General features: G+C 40.8%; 1 protein-coding gene across 3 annotated transcripts in view; it reads left to right on the top strand.

The window, feature by feature from the left end:
- The window catches only part of TBK1 (TANK binding kinase 1), an 80720-nt gene that overhangs the window by 44102 nt on the left and 20756 nt on the right, over nt 1-15862 (top strand). The window lies entirely within an intron of this gene.

Below are 15862 nucleotides of genomic sequence, written 5' to 3'. Positions count from 1 at the left end.
GCTTCATTTGAAATACATTTTTTTGTTACTAAAACAGAGCCTCCCTCAAGTAGGGGTGGGGGGGGAATAAAGCTCTTAAAGCCTTTAAAACGTGTTATTTAACATGGTTATCTGAGAGAAAATTAAGAGAAAGCAATTTGAAGGTGAGATATTAAAAGCCATGAACATTTTATAATCCAATTTATGCTTTTTAAGCATTTGGGTTCGGAGAAGTTTTCTAGAGAGAAATGGAGAATGTTTAGCTTTAAAAAGCAAATTAAAAAATAGCTCTTATTTTCAATGAATCTCAATTTGCTTGTGGAATTAAAATACCTTAGAATAAACAAAAAAGAATAAACTAATCAAGTGCATTCCCCTCCTTTTCCTAGAAAACTAAAAATGTCAATGGACCTCATATTTCCTTGGGTCAGTCTCTACAGCATATTTTAGTCAAGTATTAATGTAAGATTTTAAAGCACCTTAAATATGCTGCTGCGTAAAGCTCTGCATTTCTGTCCAGTCCTGCCTGGCTGGAATGTGAGAGGGTCAGGGGAGAGGAGGTTGAGGGAAGAAGGTATCTCATGCACCTTCTGCAGAGCCCAGCTCTCACCTTCCTACTCTGCACGTGGGAGGAGGGCTGGACACGCCACCTTGGACCAAGGTAAGCACCTTCTCTTCCCTCACAAGTTTCATCTTGCAACTGACTTAAAATTATAGTTATGGCTTTTTGATACCCATGTAGCTCTGCATCTTACGTAAGTGCTTAACATTTACCCCTTGTCTGATGGATAATCAAACATAATCTGATGATTTGATAGATGACCCAGCACCAGAGCCTCCTTTAATTAGCACAGAAATGACTGTGATCTGTGTTCACCAAGGAAGGTATCTGATTAAAAACTTTACAAAATGTAGGGCCTAGTAAATTTCAATCATCTCTTTTTCCTTAAACTGATATTTTCTTTCATTTCTTTTTCACTATCAAAATATGTATTATCTAACTTAATAGTTTAAAGCTCCCTCGGGGTTGTGTGTATGTGTGTGTGATCCCTCAGATATGGAATAGCATAATTTGGGATGTTAGAGCTTCAAGGGAACTTAGAAAAATCATCTTCTCTGATCCCTTCATTTTAAAGATGAGTAAACTGCCCCCAAAAGGTTAAATATCTTAACTTCCAACACTATTACATGGGAAGAACTAGAACTTTATCGTGAATCATCTGATTATTTGTCCAGTGCTATTTTTACCACTCCACAGTGCTGTGGTTTGTAAACATCAGAGGATGTGAATATATAAACCCTCACTGAACTCAGTAGTTCCCCCCCACCGCCATATCCTCAGTTTCGCTTTCTGTGGGTTCAGTTACCCGCAGTCAACCTCAGTCAAAAAATATTAAATGGAACATCCCAGAAACCAACAATCCATAAGTTTTAACTTGTGCACCATTGTGAGTAGCATGATGAAATCTTGCAGTGTCCCGCTCCTTCCACCTGGGATGTGAATCGTTCCTTTGTCAGGTGTATCCCACCTGTTAGTCACTCAGTAGCCATCTGCGTTATCAGATCAACTATCACAGTATCACAGTGTTTGTGTTCAAGTCACTCTTATTTTACTTAATAACAGCCCCAAAGTGCAAGAATAGTGATGCTGACAATTCGAATATGCCAAAGAGAAGCTGTAAAGTGCTTCCTTTAAGTGAAAAGTTAAAGTTCTCAATAAGAAAAAAAATATCATATGCCGAGGTTGCTAAGATCTACAGTAAGAACAAATCTTCTATCCATGAAATTGTGAAGAAGGAAAAAGAAATTTATGCTAGTTTTGTTGTCACACCTCAAACTGCGTAAGTTATAGCCACAGTGTATAAGTGCCTAGTTAAGATAAAAAAGGTATTAAATTTGTACAGTAAGGGGCTACGCTGGTGGTACAGTGGTTAAGAATCCGCCTGCCAATGCAGGGGACACGGGTTCGATCCCTGGTCCAGGAAGATCCCACATGCCGCGGAGCAGCTAAGCCCACGCGCCGCAACTACTGAAGCCCGCGCGCCTAGAGCCTGTGCTCTACTACAAGATAAGCCACCACAATGAGAAGCCCACACGCAGCAGCAAAGACCCGACGCAGCCCAAGATAAATAAATAAATTTATTAAAAAAAGAATTTGTACAGTAAGATATTTTGAGAGAGACCCCATTCACATAATTTTGATTACAGTATGTTATAATTGTTCTATTTTATTATTAGTTATTGTTAACCTCTTACTATGTCTAATTTATAAATTAAACTTTATCATATGTGTGTACATATAGGAAAAAACATAGCATTCCATGCTATCTGTGGTTTCAGGCATCCATTGGGGGTCTTGGAACATATCTCCCCTCTGCTCCCTGACAAAGGGGTCTACTATATTTTACAGATAGCCTTCATTGGTGGATAATCTGTACCTAGAAAGTCTGGTCATTTATTTTTCCAAAGCAATGCTTGCTAGTATTCTTACGAGTTTGGAGCCTGTTTCCTACAATCTTTTTACTTACCGTCTGATGAAGTAAAGTCTTTTGTTGAGATATTCTAATGAGAATTAGAATACCCCATTCTAATGAGATTATTAAAATACATGACTTACAGAATTATAGCTCCTCAAGAGCAAGAACTATCTTTTATTCTTTCTCCAATATTTAATAACAGTGTTGTGTATAGTGGGCAGTTAGTAACTATTTGTCTTACTGAATTGATTTATGAGAACAGCCGTACTGGATTTGAGTTGAATGAGATAAAAGAATGAATTTACTTTTAGAAATCTGCTAATCCCTGGAGACCCTTGCTCCAACCTTCTGTGTAGATTGATGGATTGCGGCCACCTACAAAAGATAGCTCAACATCAGGTCACCTCTTCGGAATTAAACTTTCTGTCATTCATCAGTATCCTACAGTCATCTAAGGTTGCCGCAGAAATGTGCCAAGTGTTCCCTAAGTACCTCTATCCCAGTAAATCCCACTTGAAAACTTAAATGGTCTCAAGACAAGACCAGTGATTGATATTTTAATACCACTAATGAAGTGAAGGCTCCCAAATAGCTTTATCACCATGTAATTTAACACAGCTTAGCTCACTCCCCTTCATTTCTTCTCTTATCTCCCCATCTCCACCTTAGAAAGCAGTAAGTTACACCAAGGCATGAATTAGGAAGAAATATAGAAAGTCGACAAATCTGAATTCAATACATATTTTAAGCATGTCAGTAATCTGCGGTCTTGAAGGGAAAAAATGGGGAGAGGTATATGAGAAAATCCACATTCGGTGGCCTGGAACCATTTCTAATTGAGCTGAGGAACCGCAGCTGTGTATGAAAAAAATCCAGAGCTCAAGTGTATGGTAGTCCAGTGGCAAGAGCACAGGACTTTGGCGTCAGGCCTTGCTTTTGTACCAAGAGCTGCGTGACTCTAAGCAAGTAACTTAAATCTCCCTGACTTGAGCTTTCTCATCTGTAAAATGTACGGATTAGACTTGATCTTAAAGTTTCCTTCCAGTTCCATGAATATCATGAACCTAAGATGGAGCGATATAGACAAAATCAGCTACATGGTTGCTGACGAGAGCAGAAAGGTGGGAGTTTTCTTGAAGTTGAATAGCATGTCACCGTGTTATTCATCTGCAGGAACAGGACTGGCATTGTTAATTGTCATTATATCTGAGACCTTATGTTAAATCCTGTTTAAGGAACTTACATACCAAATGTATGCATGCTCTTTTTAAAAATAAATATCTAGACTCTCCATATATAGGGATGAGCCCTAAATTTTAGGCTCCTACACATCGAAATTGACATTGTTTTATGTGTAACTTTCTCCAGGGCACTTTGGTGTTCCCATTAGTTATCCTGGTCATTTAATTTTGATGGCAAAGCAATCGCTTTCACAGCCCAGCTCTTCATTCCATTTTCCAAATCATTACAAATCTCCAATTGAACATTGCTTCCCGGACACCTCTTTGGAGACAAAAGCCTGTCCTATTAATTAATTTTTTTTAATAGTTTCTCTTGGGAATTCCCTGGTGGTCCAGTGGTTAGGACTCCATGCTTTCACTGACAAGGGCGTGGGTTCAATCCCTGGTCAAGGAACTAAGATCCCACAAGCTGCACAGCGTGGCTGAAAAAAAAATTTTTTTTTTCTCTTTAATTCCTTTTCATCATGTCTCATGAGACAACCAAACTCTCCCTCAGGATGGTCAGAAAATCAGATCTAGAAGACCTAGCTATTTTTAGGTGGGTCTCTGGGGGAGAGGAGATACCAGGGGGGACTTTTTTACACTGAAGGTGGGTTCTCCCTCTTGCCCCCTTTTTACCCCAGATTTTAGCAGTTAGCTCAGTGAGACTTGATGACCTAGTGAAAGTCTGTTGCTTCATGTAAGAAGGCAGATGTGAGCACATCTGGGATACACGTAAAACCACCTCCCTCCCATGGAGAAGAAGACAAAAGGGGCAGCTGCTCACCAGACAGCATCCCATTTGTTCCCAATATTGCAGGGCTCTTTCAAGGATAGCTCGTTAGAGGAGGAGCCCTGATAAGGACGATCCCCCTTGGAGGTGGGAGAATAGAGGGTAGGGTATAACCTTCTAGTAGAACGTATTCTCTATCAATAGGGCAACAGGCAGGCCCATGGGCTAGACAACTTCACAGAATCGATAAGGCCTGTCTGCACTTGGTGGAGTATAACAGTGAACTCTCTCTGACTCTATGTGAGAGGGAGAAGCTTGACACAGATGTTAAGCTGCTTATCTTCCCTCTGCCAGGAGAGAGGAGAAGGTTTAGATGCAGAACAGAATATATTTGCACACACACAGAAGAAGAGTTTTTACAGATGGTTTAAATAGTAACTCAGGCCCTTAACAATATTATCAAGCCACGCTCATAAAGAGAAGTCAATACTTATTCATCTCTGAGAAATGGAAGCAAAGGACGGGAGTCTCCCACGTTCAGTGAAGTTCTCTCTCCTTTAGACGGATGAAACACTCTCCCCCTTGTGTTCTAAAGCGTCTCTCGTGACTTCCCTGGTGGCGCAGTGGTTAAGAATCCGCCTGCCAATGCAGGGGACACGGGTTCAAGCCCTGGTCCGGGAAGATCCCACATGCCGCAGAGCAACTAAGCCCGTGTGCCACAACTACTGAGCCTGCGCTCTAGAGCCCGCGAGCCAGAACTACTGAAGCCCACGCGCCTAGCGCCCGTGCTCTGCAACGAGAGGCCACTGCAATGAGAGGCCCGCAGACCGCAACGAAAAGTAGCCCCCGCTCGCCACAACCAGAGAAAAGACCGCCTGCAGCAACGAAAGCCCAACACAGCCATAAATAGATAAATAGATAAATAAATTCATTTAAGAAAAAAATAAAAGAGTCTCTCAAATGAACAATGATTCATGTCCCGGTTCCTCAAAGTGGCCTATAATTCCAAATTGTCCTCAGTGGAGTTATATCAGGAGGCTGTGTAATTTTATTGACAGATAAGCCCATGAGAAACTGGCTGATTGTTGGTCAAAGGTAAAGATACTGCTTCTGAGTGTCTCAGCCCTCAGCCTTAAAGAAGCTGCCCCAACTGCTGACCCAAGAATCAGTAGCCTCGTGGCAGGTGGACTGCGTAAAGAGAAGCTCTCTCCCAAAGCAAACTTCTCAGACACAGATGAGGCTAAGGAACATTCTCAGAGACGCACAATGTTTAAGATGTTGGACAAGCAGACAGAAGACAAGAGGGTATTAATAGCCAGGTTTCACCAGAAGATAACAAGGTCTGGTTAGAACCCTCAAATCTCAGGAGACAAATGATAAACCTAACACTGAGCAGAATGCAGATTCAGTGAAAAACCAATGCATCAGAGAAAGAGAGGCCTTCAGCAGACAAGACTGCCAGGGTCTCAGGGGTGCGTGTTATTCCCAGTCGAAGCAGCAATGGTCTCAGCAAATCTCAAAAACCTCCAAGTTGTCCTAGATTGATCAGCCTTAGCCTCCTGGAGACAAACCTGTAAATCCCACAACAAGGGAGACCTCACACCAGAGCAATCATGAGTGTCTCACCAAAGAAATGATAGAGGTGGTATAGAACTGGAGGGAAGGGTGGATTTCAGGACAAATGTGAACCAAGCAGTGTTTTGATAAGTGCAGAGCAAGACTGTGTATAAAGGGATCAGCATCAGGTCTGGACTGCAGAGAGGACCTAGGCTCCTGTTTCCTGGGAAACCACAAAATTAAGGTGAATGTGGAATGTCATGTTCAGAAAAGCCTTCTCTGAAGTAGTGCACCTAGATGAGAAACCAAAGCTGTCTTTTTGGGTCAAAGTGACTTAGATTCTCTAAGCAAGAGCGTGATGTTTCATTCTTCCTGATATTTCAATCAGCAAAGCTTCTCATAGGCATGGCTTGGGGGATTTCTTGGGGGTCTTTATGACATGTTACAGCTGCAGTATGGGAGAAGCATTAACATTATCTGTTTATCTTCCCAGACTGATGAATAATAGAGAGTTTAACTTCCTCAGTCCTAGCTAATTTGCACTATCTCATTAGTAATTGCTGTTTAGTTTGGTTTGGTTTTTTAATTTACTTGGGTTGGGTTTTTGCTTTCTGTTTTTTGTTGGTACCTATCTCTAATTCTTCCCATATTTTTCAACAACCTTTCAACACAGTTTTACATATAATGAGACAGTTTAGACAGCCTGTCACCTCCACATCCCCAAGGCACCCCCTACCCCAGAGCACTCTTGTGCCAGTGTGGGCAGATTGTTATTCAAGACCCAGCTGAGCCTTTATCCTGGGAATTCCCTTTACCTCTTTCTTGAGTTGGGTCACCCACTTCTCATATCCTATTTCTTCTTCACTCTTTGTTTACTCCCTCACTTTAGTGGAGAACATCTAGTAGCTTTCTGTAAAAAGGCTTTGTGAAAGGCATTTCAGGTTTTGTATTCAGAAAATTCCTAATGAAATGCTTTAGAGTAGGCCTTTAAAAAGTTCTTTATTTAACTAGGCACCCACTGGGCCCTTTCAAACTGGAAATGCATGTCTCTCAATTCTGGGAAATTTCCTTGCATTATTCCTTTGATAATTCCCTACCCTCTTCTGATTCTTCTGTTCTCTTTAGGGATACCTGGCCTCTTCCCAGGACCAAACAAGTCCTGGGCAATTATCTATGAACCTAACTAAGAAACTCCAGGGAGACCAGAATTCTTTCTTTTCTGTTTTGCAAGACTCTTAATTGTATAATTAGTTTAGAAAAACAGAAATATCAGGAAATAAAAGGACTGAAAAGTATAAACATTAAAACACAATTCATTGTAAACTCTTCTGGCTCATAGTATCTGAGCTGGGCTGTTACTTGCTTTGGTACATTCTGTGAAGAAAGAGTTTTCTAGACAAATTACTTGAGAAGAATGTAGGAAGGAAGGATGTTAAGCTGGTTAAGAGAACAAACTTCTAAGTATTACTTCATTATATTATTTTTACTTTATTTTTTTAAATGAAAACAGTTCTTAATTTTTTTTTATTTTATTTATTTATTTATTTATTTATTTATTTTTGGCTGTGTTGGGTCTTCGTTTCTGTGCTAGGGCTTTCTCCAGTTGCGGCAAGCGGGGGCCACTCTTCATCGCAGTGCGCAGGCCTCTCACTATCGCGGCCTCTCTTGTTGCGGAGCACAGGCTCCAGACGCGCAGGCTCAGTAGTTGTGGCACACGGGCTTAGTTGTTCCGCGGCATGTGGGATCTTCCCAGACCAGGGCTCGAACCCCGTGTCCCCTGCATTGGCAGGCAGACTCTTCACCACTGCGCCACCAGGGAAGCCCCTATTTTTAACTAGGATTAAAAATATTATAAAAATGATGCTCGTCAATTTCATTAACGGGGACTGAAATCTTACCTATTACATAAAGCTGGCCATCAGAAAATTGGTTCTAATTTTGTATGTAAATGTGTATAAAAGTAAGAAATGAAATTTATTAATCTGAAATAATTCAGATTTTTTTTTTTGAAATAATTCAGATTTTTAACATTTATTCAGACTGATGTTTTTCTAATCTACCTAAATGCATTGGTAATAACTTAGGTTAGTTAATTATCTTCAGTGTTAATTCCAGAATACAAATGTGGTTCAGTATTAAACTATTAATGTAATTCACCATATCAGTAGGTTAAAAAAATGGAAAAAGTCTGTTATCTTTTCAATATATGCTGCAAAGCCATATAATAAAATTCACATCTATTCCTGATTTTTTTAATCTTAGTAAAATAAAAACAGGTGGAAATACATTTCCTTGGCATGGTCTTTATACATCCCTCAAACTAATTCTCAACGTCAATGACGATATATTCCCATTAAAGTCAGAAATAAGAAGGATTTCACTATCACTATTATAATAGTATTGTTTTAAATGTACCATAAAATGCAAAAAACATAAAAAAAATAAGAGAACATAATGTGACCTAAAATTTTTGGAAAGGAGAAGGCACCCATTGTCATTATTTGCTCCCCATGTGCTTATGTATATCAGGAAAACTCAAGAGAATTAATTAATTGAAAATAATTTTAGAAACAGTAAGTGATCTTATCTTAATCTATTTGCAAATCTATAATTCCAAAATTAAATTTTGCTTTATAAAAATAATAACCAAGAAAAATAAGAAAAAATTTTCTATTGGCAATAAAGGGACAAAATATCTAAAAAATAAACCTAACAAGACATGTAAGACCTACAAGAAGAAAACTTGCACGTTTTACTTAGAAACATAAAAGATGACTTGAGTAAATAGAAAGGTATCCCTTACTCTCAATGAAAGGATTCAATATTTATAGACATTTCCCCTGAACTAAGTTATAATCTTATTGTGATGACAAAGTTAAAAAAAAAAAAATGGGGGAGGAGTAAAATAAAATGATTGTGAATTTTATCTGGAAGATTGAACATGGACAAATATCCAAGAAGATATGAAAAAGAAAATACCCTACCAGATACTAAAAGATACTAGAAAGCTGCTAAAAACAGTGAAATAGATCTGGAGGTATTGTTGTATTGATACGGAAAGATAAGAGGGAACCAGGTTGCAGGGCAAAATGTATGTATAATGCCATTCGTGCACAAAAAAAAGTGTGTAGATACACATTCAGACATATCACACACATATGTAACATAGCTATAAAGTTTATATCAGACTTCTAAATATTAGTTACTCTGGAATGTGAGTTTGGAAGTTTGGACAGCGAACAATGGAGAACTTTTCCTTTTACTCTCTCTGTTGTTTTTATGGTTTAATTTAAAAGATTAATTATCCGTAGCTAATGAGAACCAAAAAAAAAAAAAAAACTAATTAGTAAGTCAAAATCTTTTGCAGGATGGATTTCAGTTCAGCACGTTCTATGGTTGGCAGAACATTCACTGGTCTTTGATGTATCCATCATAAAAGATTCTGAGTTTGATAGCTTATCTCCTTCTCTGGGACACCCAACATAAATTAGCACTTTAAATTCCTACAGCAAAGAAAACTGGTTAACTTTATTGAACCATTGTTTCCAAACTTATTTGAATTTAATTTTGGCCTCAGTGTCTTTACTTTTATTGCTTTTGTCTCATTAGTACACCTGCTAGACACCAAGGACATATTCAAGAGGAGATGTGGTCCAGAGGGGAGGATGATGAAAGATAACAGAAATGCCATAGTATGATGGAGATACTTTTATCACCAAACATACCAGCTAGCGGGAACATAATTTGGGAAGTGCTTGCCAACTCATTACTTTTATTCTATAACTAGAAGCTTGAAACCCCAAGAAGTCACAAGATTGACTGTACATGGGTATATGATTTGAAGCCCTTTCTTCCACCTCCCTCCTATTATTTTCAAAAATATATTAGCTATTGGGGCAAAAGAATCAGATGAGTGTTTACTCGACAAGAGGTCAGGGAGACTGATTGCAAAGGGCCATGAGAGTTGATGGAAATGTGTTACATTTTCATTGGGGCAGTGGCTACCTGGGTGTGTGCGTCAAAACTCATCCAACTGAAAATCTGTGCGTTTTATTCTACGTAAACTATCCTGCAAGGAAATTTGTTTATATATATATTAACTGAAGAGGTTTAAGATCAGAGCAGCATGGTGGTAAAAAGCACTAGTGTTGGAACCAAACTGCCTAGGTTCATAATACCAGCCCCACCACCTTCTGCGTGTGACCTCCGTCAAGTTCCTCATTCCCTTTGTGAAATGAGGATAATAACAGTACCTCCTTTGCAGCGTTATTGATGAGGATTAAGCGTGTTGATAGGAATAACACATTTAGATCAAAACCTGGCACACTAGCACTGACTAGATGTTAGCTTCTATTTCTAGTCATAATGGTGCGTTCAAGGAAGCTGCTAATTTTTGATCCTTTAAAGGAAAAAAAAAAAAAGAAGTGTCGTGTGTTCTCCAGCTGGGAGCCTAGATATATGTGTTAAATGTGAATGTAGTGTTTCACGCCTCTGGATTCCTGTTACTATTCCTGCTAGCTAAAAAATATTGAGGCCATTACTGAAAAGAGGGCACTGAAAGAAAAGAGAAACCAAAAGGACTGATTGAAATTGGGAGTGTTGGTGTAGCCTCTGGAGAGCCTACATTAAAGTCTTAGAATAGATGGACCTTAAATGTCTATGAGCCCAGGAACAAATGCAAAATTAAACAAGTGGGAATTTTCAAAGAGGCTTAATAACTTGCCCAGGTCACACAGCTGAAAAGTGACATAGTCAGGGGAAGTGCATTTTGTTTTCATCTATGCCTGAGTGTGCCATCCTGGGTCTCTTCCCCCAAATAGTGGGAACACAGCCCTTTCTATTTGCTGGGTTGATTCATCTCCAGAAGAGAGGAGAGGTCTGTGAAATTACGAAAAGCTCAACTTCCGAAGCTTCAAAATTTTAATTTCATACTTATAAGTTCTTTAGAAACAGCAAACTTCTTTTGGAACACCAGGAGGCATGAAAACAAATGCCTTTGGAAATGCACTGTGTTTCCTGTGACATGGTTTTCTAGACAGACCTGGAAAGTTCAGTCAAAGTAGAGCACCTTTGAAAATACCAAAAATCCTGTGTTACAGGATGAATCTTCTCCAGGCTCAAAACTATTCTTTCTGTCTCTTTTTTTTGAGAGCATATAAAATAAAAACAGAAATTGCAACACAGCTTCTGTTCTCCAGATGTCAAATCTGTTATTTTCATCTCAGCTCCTGCTGGGGGACATAGGGAGAAATTGGCAGGGACCCGCCTTCAGCTTCTTTTAGTCACCAAGGCCCCAGCACAGTGATAGACCCATGGTAGGATGTGCTCAGTGCTTTTTTTTTTTTTTTTCATGCTGATGGCATTTTATTTTAGTTTATTTTTAATTTTTTTATTTTATTTAATTTTTTGGCTGCGTTGGGTCTTCATTGCTGTGTGTGGGCTTTCTCTAGTTGCGACGAGCAGGGGCTACTCTTTGTTGCAGTGCGTGGACTTCTCATTGCGGGTGGCTTCTCTTGTTGCAGAGCACGGGCTCTAGGCACACGGGCTTCAGTAGTTGTGGCACATGGGCTCAGTAGTTGTGGCTTGAGGGCTCTAGAGCGCGGGCTCAGTAGTTGTGGTACGTGGGCTTAGTTGCTCCGTGGCATGTGGGATCTTCCCAGACCAGGGATTGAACCCGTGTCCCCTGCATTGGCAGGCGGATTCTTAACCACTGCACCACCAGGGAAGTCCCATGCTCGGTGCTTTTGATGAAATATGTGGTTAAAATGTTTTAACCCCACATCCCACCCTCTCACCTGGCCCAGCAGGCACACAAAAGAATGTAAACATGTATGCACACATACACACAGCATCTAATCAAGTCTTTTGTTAAGACCATTTTTAGGATTGGACACCATCACATGGTTTGGATGATTTGCCAAGAGAATTGACAACTCATTCGTGATAATGACTGTGAAAGTTGTGTCCCAGAAGTGCCAACCCAAGAAATTAAGAGACTGGAAGTCTCCCACACTCTCACCCCCAAAACTATCCTCTCGGCTGTGATTTCCACAGCCATCCACCTACTTGGTTTCAGCTAAAGAAGTTGGGGATATAGCAATTTCTCTGTCCCAGTAGGAGTTAAGATGCAACAAAACATTTACAGAACTAATCCTGATAATCTGGTTCCCTGGGGAAGAAAGGAGAGAAAGGATATCCTCACTTCCATTCCCCTCCCCCTGCTTTGGGCTGCTGAGCCTCTCTGGGAATCCAAAATAGTGTTGCTTCTAGACCAGCTGCATTCTCCAAACCCAGGGTGTCAGGCCCGGGGATGTGGGGTGGAGCAGTGGGAGTGGAGTGATGATTCAGTCCAAAGGAAAGGAAGATGCCTGCATTTTTTAAACCGTTGCCCTGTTTTTCCTCTGAAGTTCCTTCTCTGTTCAATTGCTTGAAAGAATGGGCTTCCTTGTTCAGGCACTGCCATATGTATAAAGATGTCCCCTCTGGTTCCAAAAAACTCCCTCCTTGCCCCACAAGTTTGCCAGCCTTCAGCAGGAGTTCCCAAATTTGCATATGACCCAGAGTCGCTTATAGACTAAGAGCAAAGACCCTGAATTTGGGGATGGAAGAAACAAACTCCAACAAGCACAGATGTTTTTAACAAAGTGGTCTTCACCTCAGGCTGATCTGCCCACAACCCAGTTCCTGAGCTGGTCAGGTGACCAGTTCAGGGAGGAACTGGAAAGCTGGTGGTGGAAGGGAGGTCCCAAGTGCCACCAGATTACTGTTGTCACTTGCTAGCTGTTCTGGCTTCGGTCATTCTTCCTTCCTTCCTTCATGTTCCCAGCCTCCCCCAGAGTGATGTTTGTAAAGCACAAGTATGCTCCCATCACTCCCGAGTCACACACTGTTCTGTGGCTCCCTGTTGCTTACAGCTTTGTTTCTGAGATGTTGTTCTGCTTCTCGCCTTCTCCTGCACCACTCACCCCCAGAACACCTGACGTGACGCTCCATGATGTTAAGGTTCAGGGTCTAAAGGGGGCGCGAATGCTTTATTTGAGAACCACTGAATTTTTGTGGTGCCGACTCCTTTGTATGGCACTCAAGGCCCACATCAATCCAGCCCACGTGGCCAGTCCCATCTCCACACACTTCCTGCATCGCATCCTCTGCAATAACTACATCAGCATCCATATCGTGCTGATATGCAAACTCATATACCTGTAGGAACCCAGGCGTGACCTTAAAAGGAAAGGGGTCAAGTGTAAGAAAAATGGGAAATGGGGGAACTCTGGCAACCTGAAGAGCTCACGTTCCAGCTTCATCCTCGTCATCCATATTGCTGGGCATCAGGCCTTAGAAGTTTTTTTTTTTTTTTCAGTACAATTCTTTTCTTTTTACTACAGTATAATTGACACTAACATTATATTAGTTTCAGGTGCACAACATAATGATTTGACATTTGTGTAGGTCTTAGGGTTTTGAAAATCTTTTCATTCATCTGCTCATCAAACTTGCTCCACACCTGTTTCAAAATATTTGCACTTCTCTTATGGCACTTGTTCACATCTCGTACTTTGAATTGCAGTTATTTGTATGCATTTCTTACCTACTTTCTAGATTGTGCATCTGAAAGGGGCTCTAACCGGAAGGTCACTTCTTTCTTTTCAGAAGCTCTGAAAGCATCCTCTCTTCTTTTCCTCCTTTTTTCTCTTTCACTTTTTGGCAGGCCTGACTAGCGAAGCCATTCCTGGGGCACGGACGTCTCTTGTCCTCATTGCCTTTTTGGAAGAGACATACACATTCTTCCACTTCTTCTTTTTCAGCCTTTTTAAGTCCCCAAAACTCAGCCTACTTGCGATCATAATGAGCCTCAGCTGTGGAAAGGGGAAACGGGCTGGCAGGTGGCAGTGGTGAGTGTGGGCGAGATTCTGCAGACCCAGAATTTATTTGGCTCTGCACTGAATTTTTTCAAAGTCTACTTTTCTACTGTTCTCTGCTCTGGAGTTTCTTCTCTTCCTGGTAGGGTGATCAGGAACATAGAGATCTGCTGTCAGAACCAACTTGAAAATAAAGATCAATTAATTCCTCACTGCCACTGTGATGTATGTAAAAGGAACAGTTGAAAGAGACACGACCTCAGCTCACTACTTCTGCCCCACAGGCTGCAAACAGCCACAAGTGTGAGTAACAAGCCAGGTGAACAAGGGAGAAAAGTCTGTAGTGAGCTCATCTCCCAACAGCTACTCATTATTCTAATTATTCGGAGGACTGCAGCCACTTCTCAACGTGAGACCACAGGTCCTCCTGCTTCAGAACTTCCTGGGGTGATTGTTAAAACTTTGCCTCCTGAACCCCTGCAGCCTAAGGACCAGGATTTCTGGAGGAGGGGCTCTGAATCTGCAGCTTTAACAGGCTCCCTAGGTGATCCTCATGCTGTCCTGGTCTGAGACCCGCTGAATTACACACCCCTGCCCTCGGGTCTTGGTACGTCTTCCACACTCCACCGCCATCAGAGCGCGAGGACGAGGAACATGGCTTGAGGTCAGACCCTGGCTTGGCCACATATTGGTAAGAAAGCAACTTCACCTCTCTCTGCCTCAGCATCTTCTTCGATAAAATAGAGTGATAATGACTGTACTTATTGCTTAGGATTGTTTTAAGAATTATATAAGTGAATGCTTATAAAGTGCCAGGTTCCTGGCTCAGTAAATGGTAGCTCTCATTTCCCAATCCAGGGTTTCCCAAACGTCAGTCATTCACAGGCCATCGTTGCAATTTTTGCCACACTTGCATAGGCCTCTACTAGAATTCACTTAATATTTTTTACTAAATAACACTCCTGTTTTACTTAGCGTCATCCTAAGAAATAATACCTGGAAAATAATTGACTTGATGTACTATTATATTTTTTTACACATTAAAATTAGTACATAATTATGGAAAATTTAAAGCGTTGATTTTAGTTACCACCATGGTAAGTCTACCGCCAGCAGGAAACACTGATTGAATTCAACTTCAGTTCAGGAAACTGAGACTCAGGTTAAGTGGATTTTCAAAGGTCATACAGGGAGCTGTGGGCAAAGCCAGAACTAGAGGAATTCAGGTCTCCTTCTAACTAGGGCAGTGCTCCTTCCTCCACATCAATCTGCTGGTTCTAGAGTGTTCTTAAAAGGCACATTGAAATGTATTGAAAAGAGAACATTCCTTCGTGAGTCTGATGTTAGTAAACAGAAAGAACCCTTATACATTAAATTGGCTACAAAGGAACGCTCACTTTAGCCTTAAGCAGAAGAAGACATTGAAAGACATTTCATCCCTAACAGGCCCTAAGCGGGCACTGGATAACAACACACTGATTCTGTTCAGCTGGGACTCCTGGTAATGCTGTAGACAGGCCTCTACCTGTGTAGGGACAGCTGAGGGCAGGTTCTAATCCCCCTCACAAGCTCGACCTCAGGTAAGTTACTTAACCTTTCTGAACATCAGTCTCCTTGTCTGTAACATTCTCATAGGGTTGTTGGAAAAGTTAAGTACCATCTAGAGAAAATAGTACGGCAGGAGTGGGGTGCTTTTCTTTTACTTCACTGTGTGTTTTTAAAGATTGAATGATCATATGCAAGGAAATACAATTCGCTTTGAAGCCAGAGCTTAAAAGGAATAAGGCATAGAAAACCTGCTACACTGAGGGGTTAGAACTTTAATGTCCTTCCTAATCAAATGAGTTCATAATTCTATGTATCTTTAATACAAAATGCAATTACTTCCCCAAAGTCAAGTGTTCAGGAAGTACAATTAAGCACCACGTTAGGCTAATTGGTAGTTCTTTGCAGGGCTTCATGTTGAAGGTACAGTGGGTCTCTGATTTTCTTTGAGAAACCATTCATTCCCTACTTGCAGTTAATCCATGGGTGGAT

This window comes from Balaenoptera physalus (assembly GCF_965194825.1).
Source record: "Balaenoptera physalus genome assembly, chromosome: 13".
Taxonomy (NCBI): Eukaryota; Metazoa; Chordata; class Mammalia; order Artiodactyla; family Balaenopteridae; genus Balaenoptera; species Balaenoptera physalus.
The sequence above is the reverse complement of the archived record's forward strand: the minus strand, read 5'-3'. Positions and strand labels throughout refer to the sequence as shown.